Source organism: Neovison vison, chromosome 7 (assembly GCF_020171115.1).
Source record: "Neovison vison isolate M4711 chromosome 7, ASM_NN_V1, whole genome shotgun sequence".
NCBI lineage: Eukaryota > Metazoa > Chordata > Mammalia > Carnivora > Mustelidae > Neogale > Neogale vison.
The window spans coordinates 201,785,343-201,801,353 of record NC_058097.1 but is presented as its reverse complement, the minus strand read 5'-3'; the positions used below and the strand labels follow the sequence as shown (position 1 = coordinate 201,801,353).

General features: G+C 53.6%; 1 protein-coding gene across 2 annotated transcripts in view; it reads right to left on the bottom strand.

Annotated features, from left to right (window-relative positions):
- KDM2A (lysine demethylase 2A) overlaps positions 1 to 546 on the bottom strand; it is a 118,183-nt gene extending 117,637 nt beyond the window's left edge. For both annotated transcript variants that reach the window (XM_044259806.1, XM_044259804.1), the window contains exon 1: positions 131 to 546. The gene's annotated coding sequence lies outside the window, so the exon portion shown is untranslated. The remainder of the gene's footprint in view (positions 1 to 130) is intronic.
- Between the last annotated feature and the right edge of the window lie 15,465 nt (positions 547 to 16,011).

Below are 16,011 nucleotides of genomic sequence, written 5' to 3'. Positions count from 1 at the left end.
TGGGCTCCCCGAAGGTAAGGCGTTTCAATCGTTCACCCATCGGAAAAAGAAATAGAAACTTTACATTAAGACTTCAGATAACACGGTGAACCAAACTTCCAGGGGGGAGGCCTAGGAGGGGGAATCTCACCGGGGATTTTGCTCGTGAGTTCTTGTCCAAGTGAGAAGTAAAAGATTCCAAAAACTGAGAGGAAAAATTAAATCCCAAACGTCGTCTTCGTTTTTTTTTTTCCGTGGATCAACCCAGTATCCAGAGAGGGTCAGAGCGACCCGGAAAAAGAGGAAACAGTTGCTGAATCAAACCTCCTCTTCAAGCTTCGGAGACCGGGAGTCGGAGGCGTCAGGAGAGGGGAGCGCGACCCCTCGGCGCCGAGCCCGGGGCGCCCCCGCCTCCCCCGGGCCAGCGGTCAGCAGCCCGAGCCCGAACCCCGGGCCAGCCCCGGCCGCGGGGAGCGCCCTCTTCGCTGTGCCCTCGGCGAGCAGCCGCCCGGCCGCCTCCGGATCCCAGGAGCGGCGGCCGATCAGCTGAGACCGGCCGGCCCGAGGCTCCCCGCGCCGCCCCGGCCCCCCGGAACGCGGGCCCCGGCCCCGGGGGGCGGAGAGGGCGGGAGCGGCGCGGCGCGCCGGGCTGGGGGCCCGGACTCCCCTCGCGTCTCCCCCTCAGCCCGGGCTCCGCGCTGCGGGACGAGCCCCCGGCTACTCCCCAGTCGCAGAGGAGGGATTCCGGGGGATGGGCCCCCTGGCGTTGCCCCTCCTCCCGGAGCGCCCCCTGCCCAGGATAGACGGAGCGGCGACAGGCCCAGCCGCTGGGAAGGTGCTCTGCGAGCCGCAGCCGCCGCCGCCGCCGCCGCTGCCGCCGGGGAGGGGTGTTGTTTCCCTCACACAGGAGGAGCCGCTGAAGCAGCCGCCGCCATTTTGAACCCGTCAGACTCTCACATACACACAGCTCTCCGCGGCGCACTGCGCAGGCGCCGCCCCCCCACCCCTCCTCCGGCTCGCCTCCACCCCCACCCCCCTTCAAGCCTCCCTTCGTTTCTTACCGCTCTCCCGGGCGCACGTGAACGCGCACGCGTCACTCCCCTCTAACGCGGACACTCCGCGGCGCGCGCACGCGCGGATGCGTCGGCCTCGAATCGCCCGCGCCCGGCGACGCCGACGCGACTCCCCGCCCCCCTTCGCGTCAGCCTGCCCGCCCTCCCGCCGGCCCACCGCCCCCGCTCCCCCTAGGGCCTTCTTCCTGGGCTCGGGCCCGACCCGCTGCTCGCGCCTGCGCGCAGACCAGGATCCTCCTCCGCGCGCCCTCCCCTCCCACACGCCCTCGCTCGAACACACACACACACTTCGCCTCTGTGACCCCGCCCCTCGCCGGCCAGCTGCGCCGGCGGCCCTCCCCCACCTCTCCCGGGAGGGTAGTGACCCCCCCCGACCCCCCACAAAGCACAACAACCCCCCCCCCAAGCAGAAGGGAGAAGCGCCCCGTTCCCCTTCAACCGCCCTTTGCCCCAGTCGGCCCGTCACAGTCACACAACCTGAAGGCCGGATGGCCTGGGCCAGAGCAGCCGTTGCCCGCCTGAAAGCCGGGTCTCCCGGGGTCAGGCTGCTGGGCCGGGCCGGTCCGAGCTCGGCCCCGTGTTCGGGCCTGCCCAGGGCGAGGGGACGCCCCTTCCCCCTGGTTGCCCTCCCCTCGCCCTCCGGCCGCTGGGCCGAGGGCGGCCTGCCCGCCATCCCCGGGCAGGCCCCAGCGCCCCCCGCCGCGGGGCCCGTTCGCCCACGGCTCGGGGGGCTCCTCGGTGCAGCGGCTCGGCCCCGCCTCACCCACTCCTCGCCGCTCCGAAGGGGCAGGAAACGGGAGTAGCATGTCTGTCCTGGGCTCGGCTCCCCCGGGGGAGCTCCGGGCGCTTGACAAGGGCGTCCACAGGTACCAGGCGCGGGAGTGGTCTCCGCGACGGCCCGGGGGCGGCGGCGGCCGGCGCGCCCACTGCGGGCCCGAGGCGCCCGGGGAGGTGGCCCCGCAAGCCCCCGCTCCTCGGCCACGCTCAGGTTTCCGCAGCGCCGGTGCCCCCGGCGCCCCGGGTGGGACGTGACCCCGCCCCCGGCGAGTCGGGGCGCCCCACTCGGAGGGGTGCGCGGATCGCCCCCAGTCCCTGGGCCGACCCCGCCGCCCCGGGCCGCGGCGGGCGCGGGAGGCCCGGCTGGGAAGATGTCTCCTCTCGGTGCGCGCAGCTTCGCGCGAGGGTCAGCGACGGGGCAGCGGCCGCCCGAGCCGCGCCTGCCCTGCCCACGAACGGGCTCCCGCGGCTCGACAGCTGCCCGACGGGCTAGCGGGCTGGGGACGTCGACGGAGCTCGGCCAGAGGTATCTGAGCAACGCCATGCGAGCAGCCCAACCGCGATCAGGGCATTTCCCCAGCCAATCTCGTGCTTTGGGGCCCGTTTAAATTATAAATCCCATAAAGGACCGTGGCTTGGGCGTTACGCATCCGGGTCGCCACTCTCGGCTTCGCTAAGGTCTCGCTGAGAGGTGTCACCCAGATCTTTTTCTCCCTGCCTTGGGTTCCTACTCTTTAACCTCTGATCCTGGGAGCCAGGAATGCAGGAGAGGGGAAAGAATATGGAGTGAATCATGTAACTTCTTTAAACGACCTTCCGCTCTTTTAGGAAGACCGATGGAGAAAGACAATTGAAATAAAGATCGCTTCTGTTTCTATCACAACTCTGGATTTGAACTCTAGGGTAAAGGCACTACGTACACCCGAGGTAGTAGTATTTATGACCACAGGGTGTTTTTCTACATGCACATGTTGGGAGTTTTAAAAATGTTCTCTGTTTCACAGCATCCTTGGGAGTCAAGCTAATGCGCCTGGTAGTATTGTACTCATTTTAAAGATAGACAACCGAAGTACAGAAAGGTTAAACAGCTTGCCTAATTACTGGAACAGACAGGAGTCCAGCGGTCTTCGAGAGCCGACTGCAACATCTCCCAACAACAAAACCAGGTTCGTTAGTGCACTTGTGGTGATGAGCCCCGTGCGATGTGTGGAACCCCACAATCCCTGTGCTCTACTGAAACTAATCTACACCGTATGTTAACTAGAATTAAAATTTTAAAATTTTGAAAAAAAAATGATTTGTTGATATGGCCTTACTTCTTGCGTTCCAGTCACTGGGAAATGGTCTTTATTCTGATACCATTTTTGTTCAGACTTCATGGATTTTCAGGGGCACTGTTGTGAAGAAGATCTTCACCAAAACCTTCTCAGGTCTAAAGCCTTTTTAAGTCTTTGGACTACAGTAAAATATATTTTAAAAGCAGCAGAGGCAACTGGATGTCTGCAGGTATAGAAAAAGGCAGCAGCTTGTTTTAAGAAGAGAAAGACTTTTGCCATTGTCAGATTAAGCAAGTGTTAGGCCTCATTGCTATTTGCAAAATAAATGGCTTTATTTACTTCCCACCTGTCCTTATAACCCATGCTTGGGGGCAAAGAGAAGGAGAAGGGGTTCTCGAAGTAGCTCAACTTGGTCTTGCCCTTTTCCTTAAGGTCCCGAGTCGTTAACCTTCAAGTCGTTAACCTTCAACACTGAGTGTGAGTTCCTCACCTTCAGCCAATGCCTCCTATAGATTTAACCCAGGTAGGTATGCTGGGAGGAAATCTAAGAAGGTTCTAAGGGCAGTTGACAAGGAAGAGAGGAAAATGGAGCTCAGAGACATTAGGGATGAGGAGGAAAGAAAGGCTAGGAGCTAGAAAGGGAAAGAGAACACAACTTGGAACAGAACTGCAAGTAAAGGTTTGTCAGAATGCAACCAGCTCTTTTCCAGTTGAAAGCCATTTGTTAACTAGTCTGGATGGGGGGGGGGTGGATGGATGATAGCATTTAAAAAGATGGGACGCCTGGGTGGCTCAGTTGGTTAAGCAGCTGCCTTCGGCTCAGGTCATGATCCCGGGGTCCTGGGATCAAGTCCCACATCGGGCTCCTTGCTCGGCGGGGAGCCTGCTTCTCCCTCTGCCTCTGCCTGCCACTCTGTCTGCCTGTGCTCACTCTTGCTCCTCTCTCTCTGACAAATGAATAAATGAATAAATAAAATCTTTAAAAAGATATACACGATGGGCTTGCGCCTGGGTGGCTCAGTTGGTTAAGCAACTGCCTTTGGCTCCGGTCATGATCCCAGAGTCCGCATAGATCTCCCAGCTCCACGGGAAATCTGCTTCTTCCTCCAACCTTCACCCCTCTCATGCTCTCTATCTCTCTCAAATAAATTAATAAAATCTTTAAAAAAATGATATACATACACAATGGGTTTTCCACAGGCAATCTTTGTTAGTATTTGAAAGTAGATGTGCGGGGTAAGTTAAGAGATAGTCAGGTAGCAATGATGCCCCCAAAATCACAATTGGCAAGTGTGTGTTTTGAGGCTCACTGCTTTGCCCTAAAAGAGACATTTTCAAGAATAAAGCTTGGGGGTGCCTGGGTGGCTCAGTTGGTTAAGCATCTGCCTTTGGCTCCCGTCATGATCCTAAAGTCCTGGGAAGGAGTCCCACATCGGGTTCCCCGCTCCATGGGGAGTCTGCTGCTCCCTCTGACCTTCTCCTCTCTTGTGCTCTCTCTCACTGTCTCTCTGTCAAATCAATAAATAAAATCTCAAAAAAAAAAAAAAAAAGAATAAAGCTTGGGTGATTCCCCAAGAAGGGCATGAGTACTATGAAACTATATGGCTTCAACTGTGACTGCAGGGAGAGGCAGAGTGGTTGATGGGAAGAAGGAAAGAAAGGTGCCTTCTAGAAACACCGAGGAGAGGATCCCTGGCTGGAATATGCTGGCACCTAATAAGATATTAATAAATTTCTGGGGCGCCTGGGTGGCTCAGTGGGTTAAAGCCTCTGCCTTCGGCTCAGGTCATGATCCCAGGGTCCTGGGATCTAGCCCCGCATCAGGCTCTCTGCTCAGCAGGGAGCCTGCTTCCTCCTCTCTCTCTGCCTGCCTCTCTGCCTACTTGTAATCTCTGTCAAATAAAATAAATAAAATCTTTAAAAAAAAAAGATATTAATAAATTTCTGCCTTCTTGAGCAAAGCTGACACCCAACAAATGGTAAGAGTCAAAGTCCAGATCACCTGCTTTTGGGAAACTTTAGTGAGTAGAAGGAGAAGTGTATAGTCTCTTCAACCAAATCAAACTATTTCTAATTTCTCTGCACCCCTTAAAAGTTAAGGAGGAAGTAGGGATGTCCCAAACAGTGGAAGTCTAAACCAAAATAGAGAAGTTCGTTTTGAAGATGCCCCTGGGGTAGCATAACCAGTGGTTAAAAAGCTTTGACGTCAGAGACTAAATTACTAGCTCTTTGATCCTAATGAACTCCTCAAAGCCTCCATTTTTCATCTATGAAGTGGGAAAATGCCTAACGCTCAAATGAGTAATGTTTTAAAGCTCAATGTCTAGCACATAATAGTCTCCAATTATGAGCATTTACTATGTTTCTGACTTCCAGTTTTACTATGTTTCTGACTTCTAGTTTTAAGGAAAGTTTTGAGTAAAGATGCTTCAATGTTTAGGTAAATTGACATGGAGTGCAAGTAGTCACTTAGAGCTTCTCTTTCCCTTTCTAGCTCCTAGCCTTTCTTTCCTCCCCACCCCTGATGTCTCTGATCTCCATTTTCTTCTCTTCCTGGATTCTGTCTGTGTCTTCCTCATCATCACGTCCCTCCTGAGGTCTCTGTTACCCATCCATTTGGAGCCCTCAAGCACATACTCTGTACTTCTGCTAATCATTTCCTGAACATCTCCCTCTACCTCCTTCCACTAGACTGTAAGTTCCTTCAAGACAGGAGTCAGGCCACATTCGTATCCATCAAAAACCTTCCAAAATCAATATCACATACTTAACGGTGTCAACCTTAGGAAAGGTTAAGAAGAAAAAAATGTGCCGGGTGATTGTGGGTTTTCAGGGATTAGAAAGCTTTCTTTTGAGGATAGAAGTAAAATCTGAAGTGATCAGGAGGAAAAAATGGAAGCCAGAAAAGCCCTGAGGATTGTCGTAGCATTGAACGTGACTAGCACATAAGATTCTTGTAAGTTTCGTGGAGCGCGGTTGATCCATTCTGCAGGACTATGGGACCACAACTCTCCCTGGCCCAATGCCTCCTTGCTGCCATTTTTTTCTGGGCATATAGCCTGCCTTTGTGCGGACCTGCCTCTCCTGACGTGAGGGGCTGACTTCCGCTGCGAGGGCAGCTACAGCAGCATCTGGGACCTGCCTGCTCTTTTTAGCCGCCTTGCTTTCCCCCTTGGGGCGAGGCCACCATCACTTCCACTTCTAAAAGGGAGGACTCCCTGCGTTTTCCAGGGGTGGGTCTTCAGAGATGCCAAGCCCTGTGCCTCACCACGCTTGGGCTTCGTTGGAGGCTCTTTTTGGCACCCTGGGGTTTCCAGGTCTGTTTGCAACCTTATGCTTGTTCACTGGCTAAGCTGATGAGAGCTTATAGTGTTGCAGCGGCATCCCCAAGGGGCTAGTTACCTAAACACTTGGGCCTGTTCCTGGATCTGCCTAGTGGGTCTGATCTTTGCCCATCTTCTCTAAGAACATGCCCTACCTTTTATCAGCTTTGGCTAAGTCTAGTCCTTCTTCAGCCCCTTTATGAGAGGTTCTTACCAGTATGTTATTATCCAGGCCCTTAACCTATCAGGAACCCCGTTCTCTCTTTAATAAAACAGAGATAACAACTCCTGCCCTGTTTCCTGCTGGGATTATTGTGGAATCAAACGGACAAATGCACACGAACACCCTATGGACACTAGAAGACAACACGTTTAGATGGGATTGCTGGTTCTCCTATTGTTTCTCATTTCTCTCTTTTCCTACATGAAGAATTTGTTTTGCTACTGAGTACCCTTGTGGTCAACACTAAATGGAGCGCTAAGATGGAGACAGGAGATCTGAAAAATTAGAAAGCTTGGCTTTTACCCTTGGACACTCCACATCATGGAGGACATACTGGAAAGACTTGACTTGCTTAGAGAAAAATCATCATTACAGTCAATCACCAGACGATCGTGTAGACAGCAGGAATTGGAGAGAGAATTCCACTTGGATGTGGGCCCCAGGGGAGAGGAAAAGTTGCACATTTTTGTTCATGTTCATTGGTATATCCCCAGTGCCTCAAACAGTGCCAGGCTTGGCTGGCACTAGTCTGTCCCTGTTTATTGACCCCATGAATAATGTAGCATACTGGTGCTTTTGGGACACAGGAGGGCTTTGAACCTCTGCACAAGTAGGCTTGGTTTGGACAGAGAGGCACATAGGTTCCGGAAGCAATGGGTTGATGGACCAGCACTTGTTGGAGGTGAACTGTTCTTACAGTTGTCACTTCAGCCGGAATAGAGCTGATGGAACCCAAAACCCCTACCAGGAGGTAAGGATGCAGATCTTAGGGCAAGTGCTTTGCTCTCTTTACTCCAGGTTCTCTCGTGATCTAGTCCTTCTGTTTCACTGATTTCTACCGCCTCCGGTTTCTGGGTGCTGTCCTCAGAGTCCACCTCAGAAGCACAGCTTTCAGTGTGATATTATGAGCTTAATATCGCCAGTCAACTTTTCTCCCCCCGAATGCCTCTAATTATATTGTTCGTAATATTGGACGTGTGTAATTTTCAAATGACGATCTCCCTTTTTCCCCCAAATGCTTGCTAAATATTTAAACTCTGAAATGTATTCATTTGTGTTTTTCTTTCTGGCTAGATCTATTTTCACAATCCCCGGGCGAACCACAAGAAAATATTGACTGCATTTAAGGTGAGATTTTCATGTTGTATTTTTTGCAATTATACTTGATTTGCCACCCAGCTTGGGGTTCATGTTTTGATTTTGTCACAATTACTAGTTCTGCTTCTACAGTTGATCTAGTTATTGTCTCGTTGGTGAGTTGCGTGTCCTTAGTAAACTTTCTATCTCTGTATAATTTATTGGTTTGAGGAAAGTGGGAGACACTATATGTCTACACCATAGTCTTTATTATTGAAACTGATTACAAGATTTACCAATATCCAAGCTTTTAATAAACATGTTTATAATGGTGAAGGCTTATGTTTTGCATAAAGGTTAGTATTTTTCATAGCCCCAGTACTCATTTACTATTTCCTTTTTCCTTTTTAAAGATTTTTCATTTATTGGGGCACCTGGGTGCCTCAGTGGGTTAAAGCCTCTGCTTTGGGGATCGAGCCCCGCATCAGGCTCTCTGCTCAGCGGAAAGCCTGCTTCTCCCTCTCTCTCTCTGCCTGCCTGTCTGCCTAATTATGATCTCTGTCTGTCAAATAAATAAATAAAATCTTTTAAAAAAGGATTTTTCATTTATTTATTTGAGAGAGAGAGAGCACGCTCCAGAGAGAATGAGTAGGGGGCAGGAGTTGTGGGGGAGAGAGAAGCAGACTCCCTGCTGAGCAGGGAGCCGAGGCTGGGCTCAATCAGGTTCCTGATCATGACCTGAGCCAAAGGCAGTTGCTTAACTGACTGAGCCACCCAGGCGCCCCCATTTACTATTTCCTATATTTCATGCATTTTTGTAGTCAACCAATTCAGAAAAGTGGGCAAATCGAATTCTCAAGTCCAGCTTGCTGGGAGATAAATATAGAATCTGCAATGTCTTCTTTTTTCTGAATCCACATTATTCCTCTTGAAGGGACCATATTTCTTCCTTTCTATATGCCTTTTAAGTTGCTCTTTAATACACAGGCATGTGATTTGGCTGCTATCGATAGAGCAATGCCCCTCATTTCCAATACCGTCTCTTCATTCTCAACGGCACTTCTGATGAACCCCGCTGCCCACTGTCTCACATTTGATTGGATCTCCATATGACCATTAGGGTCAACAACCACAAAATACAGGCCAGTTTTTAACTCCCTGCTGGGTCCTCGAGATTTTAAAGTCTAAAACTTGGACCTTGCCCTCAAGGAGCTTCCTGTTTAAAGAGAAAAGGGGGGGTTGGCACCTGGGTGGCTCAGTGAGTTAAAGCCTCTGCCTTCAGCTAAGGTCATGATCCCAGGACTCTGGGATGGAACTCAGCATCATCAGGCTCTCTGCTCAGCAGGGAGCCTGCTTCCCTTCCTCTCTCTTTGCCTGCCTCTCTGCCTACTTGTGATCTCTGTTTTTCAAATAAATAAATAAAGAGAGAGAGAGAGAGAGAGAGAAAGGGGGAAGAAATGAACTACGTCAAAACTGCCAGCAGTAGGGCAGGGCTGGGCGAGAGAAAAGTGGGGAGTATTTCTAGACACTTCCGGAGCTGCAGCCGTATTCTTGTCTCTTTCCTAGGACTTGCTGGTGCATTTACTTGGTGCTGCACTAACTTCTCCCTTATAGTCTGTTAGAGCCTCATCTATGAGGGGACATTAGCATTGAATCACAAAATCTTAGAGCTGGCATGGAGCTTAGAGGTCATCTAATCCCAGCCGCTCATTTTAAAAACTGGCAGTCTGAGACCCCAAGATGTTTAACAGCTTGGCCAAGGTCATGCAGCTAGTTTAGTAATGAAATTGGAACTATAAACCATGTCTTCTGATAGTTGCTTTTTTTTGCTGCTACTCAAATAGATGGCAGTTTTAATCATCGGACCCAACATCATTCATTCATTTGTTCCTCCCCCAGAGAGAGCGCCAGCCTATGCAGGACACTGTGCTTGGCACTGGGGTTAATTGCAACGTGGTGTGCATGAGACCCACATTGTGTGGGGGCGAGGGCCTGGGGGGTCCAGTGACCATGTAAATTAGCCTCCAAACTAAGACCCTTTGAAACAGTGAAAGTGGACACCAGGGTGGCTCAATCAGTTAAGTGTTTGCCTTTGGCTCAGGTCATGATCCCGCGGTCTTGGGATAGAGTCCCACATCCGGCTCCTTGTTCAGTGGGGCGCCTGCTTCTCCCTCTACCCCTTTCCCTCACCCCCACCTGTGATCTCTCTCTCTCTCTTTCTCTCTCTCTCGGATAAATAAATAAAACCTTAAAAAAAAAAAAAGAAACAGCAAAATGGTCTAATAATAGTGGTATGTACATCAGGTATAAACTAGGACGAGTGCCATCATGGACATCGGGTCTCTGCAGGATATATGCAGTCTGTATAGGGTACCGTGAGGGCACAAAGGTGGGAGGGGTCGATTCTACTGTGGGGGGAGGGGTGCTCAGTCCCGGAAGGCTTCTTGGAGGAGGTGATGCTTGCAAGTTACTGGGGCTGTGATATTAACCAAGAAAACAATGGAGGAAGAGCATTTCCTACGTCTGGCATGCCCTGGACACAGCAGGACAGCCAGCAAAAGGGAGAATTCCTATCCTGAGGACCTCTCCCACCATATTCAGCCAGCAGATGGGGGCGCAGTGACCCCTAGTCTCCCTTGGATCCCAGCAGGTATTTGGTCATCCCAACAGCAAATATTTACTGAGGATCCACTAGGTAACAGGCAGTCCCTGGGAATACTGCGGACATGATAGGCAGGGTCTGGTGTGTGGTCTGGCAGGGACCCTGGAGATGTGCAAATTGTATTCCCAGTCCAACTGCATCATGCAGTGAACATGTCGCATCGCTCAAGCCACGGAGCTCTTCGGGGTTCTGTTTCCTCACCTGCAAAATGGGGACGAGTCTGTCCTCATAAGGTGGCTGTCACAGGATCTAAACGGGTTAACAGTCCCGTGGAGCATAGGAAGCGCTCTACGAGTTTGTGAAACAAAACCGAGCTCACAGTTAGTAGGGAGAACCACAGCAAATTAATTACTGGCAAAATTGTATAAAGAAAATAGGAAGAAAAAGAAGGAAATAGGAAGGCTTCTCTGAGGTAGTGACATTGGAGTTGAGATTGTATAACGGAAAGGAATGTTCTGGGGAAAGGGAACTGCTTGAGTGGGAGCAGGAGTCCGTGTACTGAGAAAGCCGCAGACCAGAGGGGCCGAGGTGGAGACTGGTGGAGGTGGTCAGAGTGGCCAGGCTGGGCCATATAGAGCTTGCCACAGGCTGGGAGTATACTCTTAGGGCCGGGGCAGCCCACGGTGGTTGTGGACGCAAGGGGATGACAAGGTCAAGTTTATGTTTCAGAAAGAACTCTCATGCAAAAGCAGAGTGCTGGAGAGAAAATTCAGGTGTTCCGTGGATCACTTGAGAGAATTTGAGGGCATGGCCTCAGCAATAGATCTGGCATGGAGAGGCGAGAGGAGAGGTGGAGGACAACCTCCACAGGGTCTGGTCACACATGGGACTGCGTGGGAAGTGAGGCAGAGGGAGGGGCCGCCGATCCCCTCCTCTGCGCTGCTGCCTTCTCAATTGCATTTGCTGGGCTCCCCAGCCCCCCCCAAGGAGGGAATCCAGGAGAAGCAGGGGCGGGGCCGAGAGGATGGGATGAGACTGGGGCTCCGCTGGGGGGCTGGAATGGAGAACGGTCTGCACCCAGACCCTGGGAGGCACGAGATAGCCCGCTGAAAGTGCAGGAGACCAGAACTGCAGACGGTAACCCAGCCCTCTGAAGATGCTTGGTTACTGCTTCCATGTAGGAAGTGGCGAGCAAAGGAAGAGGAACCCTTGAAAACAGCGGAGAAGGAAAGACCAGAGAGGTAGGACCCAAAGAAGGAAAGCAGCATGGAGGAGAGTGTCAGGCAGGAGGGAGGGGGGGAGGGGTCCTACGCAGCTGGAAGCCCACCCCGGGGTGGGGAACCCTTATGACATCACCTTTGACACCAGTGTCAGCGCAGATGGGGGTGGGAGGAGTGGGGTCAGAACCCGACAAGCCGAGATCGAATGGGAAGAAAAGATGTCAAGTGTGTCTCCTTCCCTCATAGAACTCTGCTCTGGAGACAAGAGCAGAGGGAAGACAGGATGGGGAGTGGGGGTTGGGATGGGAAAGAAACGAGCTCGTTTGGGGGATGGAGAAGACCGTGTGGTAGATTTTGGAGCTCCAGTCCCTTTCTGACAGAAGCCATGTCTTACTGCTCTGAACTTCCTTGGAGGGAGAAGGGGGTGGATTTGGGAAGCAAACGGTGCTTGCGGGCTCCCTGCCTCCTGTGACCACTGGTCATGCCAGGGGTCAGTGAGGAAGGAGAGCTTGGAAGAGTCCAAAGCAGGCCACGATGGCTCCCTCAGGCCAAGCTCTGCTTCTCTGCCACCATTGCCCCCAGACTTTCTGCAAGGCCTGGCCTTCAGCTTTCAGCTCATCCTTCTCTCCAAGTTCTCATTTATTCTCCTAACGTTGAATATCATCTCAGTGGGGGCGACTCCCGCTGCTACTGCAGCCCTGACCTTCCCACAGCATCCGGCCAGCAACCTCGCCGTTGGAGTTTCCCTGGACTCCCCTGTGAGGAACGAGGTCTCCTCATGCTCCTTCCCTCCAGACTGGCTCAGGCTATGCTCCCTCCTCCAGGGCCCCCCTCCAGGGTCCTCAGTCACGTGCCCCAGGCCTTCCCGGCTGTCCCATGTAGATTCCGACAGCGCTGGAAACCACCCACCCAGTTTGGCATTCACTGCATGATCTTTTGGATTTTGAAAATCTCCAGGGAGGGGCGCCTCATTGGCTCAGTGGGTTAAGCCCCAGCCTTTGGCTCAGGTCATGGTCTCAGGGTCCTGGGATCGAGCCCCGCACCCAGCTCCCTGCTCAGCAGGGAGCCTGCTTCCCCCTCTCTCTCCACCTGCCTCTCTGCCTACCTTTGATCCCTCTCTGCCAAATAAATAAGTAAATAAAATCTTTAAAAAAGAAAAAGAAAATCTCCAATGAGTGTGTCTCGTTCTCCCTCCTGGATAAGCCCCCTAAAGACTGGGGCTGTGTCCTGGTCTCCTCCAGTGCGTCTGGAACCAGCCCTCAAAAACAGCCGTTTCCTCACTAATGCTCGTGAAGGTAATGAACGTGAGAGGAGGCCACGGGGTAGGGGCCAAAGGCACAAGAACCAGCGAGAGGGCCTGTGAGGAAAGTTGTGGAACTTGTGAAGTAACTCTTAGAAGACGACATCACAGACACCAGGTATTGGCACCAGAGTGACACCTCAGACAGGACGAAGCGATGGAAGAGGACACTGAGTGACGTCGAAGGCCCAGCCAGCGGTGGAGGCGACGAGAGAGGAAGCAGCGCAAGGGGCCTGAGGAGAAGAGCTGCTGGTGAGTTTAGCCTGGGAACAGGTTGGTTGCCGGCAGCGGTGCAAGGCTCTAGGAAGGGCTGCAGCCTATACTCAAGGCAAGAGAGAGGGCACTTGTGGCCACCAGCTGGGCGCCATGTCAGCAGTTGCTAGAAGCCGGGAATGGGGAGGGTTGATGGCCACAGACTAGACTGAGGTGGTGACGGAGGAATGGGAAGACTGGAGAGCAGGCGAGAAAGACCAGTGTCTGGCAGAGGGCATGGACTGAGGAGGGTGGCAGTGACTCACACAGGCTGAGCTTCGCCCTGTGCGTGGGAGGAAAGCCTGAGGAGAGGCTGGAGAACGCTGCGTTTCTCGGTGGTCCTTACCCAGCTCCGTTCCAAAGGGTTGGAGAGGCCTCACGGGTAGTCTTAAGGGAGAGGAGTGGCACCTCCCTTCTGTGGAAGCTGAAGGCGCCAGCCCTGCTCACCTCCTCTTGGGGGTGGGGGGCTTGTGACTTAGGTGTGACCCGGCAGACCCTCTCTTTCAGGATGTCAGTCCTGAACCAGGTGAAGCTCCCTGGCTTCCCACCAACCCAAATGTCGTCCTTCAGCCCCCAGTCAGTTCTGGGGCCAGCTCCCCCCACCCCCCGCAGACATGCACACTTAGGTCAAGTTCCTGGTCCGCTTTGGTTAGCCGGAGTCCCTTTCTGTTGCTTGCCACTAAGAACTCTGACTCAATCTGAGAGCTCAGTCTCTGCCGACTAAAGGTTAAGGATGCTGTCGGATTCCGACGCAGATGTGGAGTCCAAGGAGGAATTCAGAAGAACCGCAGGTTGGTTCATGATTTTCGTTTCCTACATGTCAGGTACTGTGTACCAGGGACGGGGGCAGGGGTGGGGGTGGAGGAAAGAGAAATGTGACAGGCTCTGGTCTTTTTTTTTTTTTTTTTAAGATTTTATTTATTTGTCAGAGAGAGAGGGAGAGAGGGCGAGCCCAGGCAGACAGAATGGCAGGCAGAGGCAGAGGGAGAAGCAGGCTTCCTGCCGAGCAAGGAGCCCGATGTGGGACTCGATCCCAGGACGCTGGGATCATGACCCGAGCCGAAGGCAGCTGCTTAACCAACTGAGCCACCCAGGCGTCCCGACAGGCTCTGGTCTTTACGTAAGCCGGTGAGTGTGTCTTCACTTGAGTTTACCCAGCAGCAAAACTCAGAACAAGGGTTCAAGTGCAAGTAGTTGATGAGGGAAGGGGTCCTAGGGAGCACTGATGGGGAGGTGGGGGCGTTAGACAAGGAAGAGAAGAAGGCCCGCAGAAGGTGCGTCATCAAACAGCTACTACCCCAGTGAGCCACAGGAGCTCAGCCTGGCTGGGGCCTCTGGGAGGTGGTGCAGAAGAGGCCTCACAGTTTCATTTAGCCACCAACTGCCATCTGTCATGGATGGACAGTGGCCTCCAGAGGCCACGAGCTCCCCAGCCCTTTCACCGAGTTAGCAGCTGAAGCAGCCCTCGGGCAGAGACATAGAATGGGGCTCCTGAGGAGCCATGGGCGGGCCAGGCCACCCCTTCCAGGACTGTCCAATGCAGCGTGGGGAGGGCTCTCTGGGTTCTCTGAGAGAGCTGGGACACAGAGGGATGGTGGGCAGCAGAGGAGAGCCGTCGGTTCCAGAGAGAGAGTGTCCTCGGACCCAAGTGATTTCTTCACTGAGGCTCTCTAGGTCTGATGGGCTCTGAACATGAACTTGCCAATGTGGTAAAGGAAGGCCAGCTGGAAAGAGAACCTACCGTGCCAAAGTCCCACCCCAGGAGGAGGCATCCTGATCAGAGGTAGCCTGCTTGGCTTAGAGGTGGGGGGAAGGAGGCCGGAGAGCGGAGGACCACCCCCCAATCCTCCTCGCCAGGCAGCAGCATCTCACCTGCCTCCCTGGCCTTCATTGGCGGCCAGAGGTGCCCTTTAAACTTTTATTGGGGTGCCTGGCTGGTTCTGCCGGTAGAGCATACGACTTTTGATCTCGGGGTCGTGAGTTCAAGCCCCACATTGAGTGTAGAGATTACTTAAATAAATACACTGAACAAAAAAATACAGGCGAGGTTGTGTTCCTGCTCTACAAACACCCAGAAGGCTGCGTGTGTTCCGTGACAAGTGTGAATGAGACTCTCGGAGGGCTGCAGGGGACTCTCCCAGCAAAGTGAACTGGACGGGCAGGCCTGGGTGAAGGGCAGGAACAGGGCGAGGAAGAACTTTCCCTGGGCATCACTAGCTGGGGGCATGGCAAGGTGGGAGAGGGGCAGGCGCTGTGGCAGGCCAGGCGATGAGACAGGTGCACCTGCCAAGCAGAGGGGCCCAAGATGGGAGCCACTGTGTCAGGTGCGGGGGAGCACTAGGTTTGCAAAGGGTGAGGAAGACACGGCCCTTTCTCTGGAGCAGACGTGCAGGCCAGGGGAGGAGATGAGAAAGGCCACAATAAATGATGGAGGGAGGTGACCGCGGCTGGGGCAGGGCGTGGCAGCAGCCTGGGAGTGGAGGCGGATGCGGGAAACAGAGTCCTATGGTCTGATCCTGCCGTGGGAAGGCAAGGCCTGCTCCCACACCCGCACTCCCACACACTCCTGCCTCCCGCCAGCCCTCCGATCCGCCCCACGCCCAAGCCCCAGGGCACCTGCCTCCCCCATGCCGGGCAGTCCTGCCTGCCCACCACTCCCGCCCCTTCCTCTCTCCTTGAAGGGTTCAGCAGCTTCTAGTTGTGCTGTGCTACAGCACTAGAATTATCAGCCAGAAAGTAACCCATGTCCATTGTCCTCTTTGACCTATGTCTGTGTAAGGCTACTGAGTCTCAGGCAGCAGCGGCCCCCATGTAGTCTCGGGGCCCAGATGGGGCTCGCAGTCCTGGGACGGACGGCGATCCTCTTGGACAAAGCCCTGAGCTGTCACAGCTTGGCTGTGCCAGGGGT